We start from the raw sequence: 2,273 nt of genomic DNA on the forward strand, positions 1-2,273 counted from the left end.
AATTATCCTAGCCCCTTTATATTTACTCTCTGACCGCAAGTGAGTTATCCTAGCCCCTTTATAAGTACTCCCTGACACAAGTGTGTTACCCTAGCCCCTTTATATGTACTCCCTGACCCCAAGTGAGTTACCCTAGTCCCATATAAGTACTCCCTGACCCTGAGTGAGTTACCCTAGTCCCATATAAGTACTCCCTGACTCCAAGTGAGTTACCATAGCCCCTTTATAAGTACACCCTGACCCTAAGTGAGTTACCCTAGTCCCATATAAGTACTCCCTATCCCCAACTGATTTACCCTAGCCCCATATAAGTGCTCCAAAAACCCAAGTGAGTTACCCTAGTCCCATAGTAGTACTCCTTGACCCCAAGTGAGTTACCATAGCCCCTTTATAAGTACTCCCTGACCCCAAGTTAGTTATCCTAGCCCCTTTATATGTACTCCCAGACCCCAAGTGAGGTACCATAGCCCCTTTATAAGTACTCCCTGAACCCAAGTGAGTTATCCTAGCCCCTTTATATGTACTCTCTGACCGCAAGTGAGTTACCCTAGCCCCTTTATATGTACTCTCTGACCGCAAGTGAGTTATCCTAGCCCCTTTATAAGTACTCCCTGACCCCAAATGAGTTATCCTAGCCCCTCTATATGTACTCTCTGACGGAAAGTGAGTTACCCTAGTCCCATAGTAGTACTCCTTGACCCCATGTGAGTTACCATAGCCCCTTTATATGTACTCCCTTACCCCAAGTGAATTATCCTAGCCCCTTTATATGTACACTCTGACCGCAAGTGAGTTATCCTAGCCCCTTTATAAGTACTCCCTGACCCAAGTGAGTTAACATAGTCCATAAAAAGTACTCCCTGACCCCAAGTGAGTTATCCTAGCCCCTTTATATGTGCTCTCTGACCGCAAGTGAGTTATCCTAGTCCCTTTATAAGTACTCCCTGACCCCAAATGAGTTATCCTAGCCCCTTTATATGTACTCTCTGACGGCAAGTGAGTTACCCTATTCCCATAGTAGTACTCCTTGACCCCAAGTGAGTTACCATAGCCCCTTTATATGTACTCCCTGACCCCAAGTGAATTATCCTAGCCCCTTTATATGTACTCTCTGACCGCAAATGAGTTATCCTAGCCCCTTTATAAGTACTCCCTGACCCAAGTGTGTTACCCTAGTTTCATATTAGTACTCCCTGGCCCCAAGTGATTTACCATAGCCCCTTTATAAGTACTTCCTGACCCAAAGTGAGTTATCCTAGCCCCTTTATATGTACTCTCTGACCGCAAGTGAGTTACCCTAGCCCCTTTATATGTACTCTCTGACGGCAAGTGAGTTACCCTACTCCCATAGTAGTACTCCTTGACCCCAAGTGAGTTACCATAGCCCCTTTATATGTACTCCCTGACCCCAAGTGAATTATCCTAGCCCCTTTGTATGTACTCTCTGACCGCAAGTGAGTTATCCTAGCCCCTTTATAAGTACTCCCTGACCCAAGTGTGTTACCCTAGTTTCATATTAGTACTCCCTGGCCCCAAGTGTGTTACCCTAGCCCCTTTATATGTACTCCCTGACCCCAAGTGAGATACCCTAGTCCCATATAAGTACTCCATGACCCTGAGTGAGTTACCCTAGTCCCATATAAGTACTCCCTGACTCCAAGTGAGTTACCATAGCCCCTTTATAAGTACACCCTGACCCTAAGTGAGGTACCATAGCCCCTTTATATGTACTCTCTGACGGCAAGTGAGTTACCCTAGTCCCATAGTAGTACTCCTTGACCCCAAGTGAGTTACCCTAGCCCCTTTATATGTACTCTCTGACCGCAAGTGAGTTATCCTAGCCCCTTTATAAGTACTCCCTGACCCCAAATGAGTTATCCTAGCCCCTTTATATGTACTCTCTGACGGCAAGTGAGTTACCCTAGTCCCATAGTAGTACTCCTTGACCCCAAGTGAGTTACCATAGCCCCTTTATATGTACTCCCTGACCCCAAGTGAATTATCCTAGCCCCTTTATATGTACTCTCTGACCGCAAGTGAGTTATCCTAGCCCCTTTATAAGTACTCCCTGACCCCAAATGAGTTATCCTAGCCCCTTTATATGTACTCTCTGACGGAAAGTGAGTTACCCTAGTCCCATAGTAGTACTCCTTGACCCCATGTGAGTTACCATAGCCCCTTTATATGTTCTCTCTTACCCCAAGTGAATTATCCTAGCCCCTTTATATGTACACTCTGACCGCAAGTGAGTTATCCTAGCCCCTTTATAAGTA

The sequence above is a fragment of the Prorops nasuta genome, unplaced genomic scaffold, assembly GCF_024137725.1.
Source record: "Prorops nasuta isolate Cenicafe-Biocafe unplaced genomic scaffold, Cenicafe_Pnas_1.2 PNAS00016, whole genome shotgun sequence".
Classification (NCBI taxonomy): domain Eukaryota; kingdom Metazoa; phylum Arthropoda; class Insecta; order Hymenoptera; family Bethylidae; genus Prorops; species Prorops nasuta.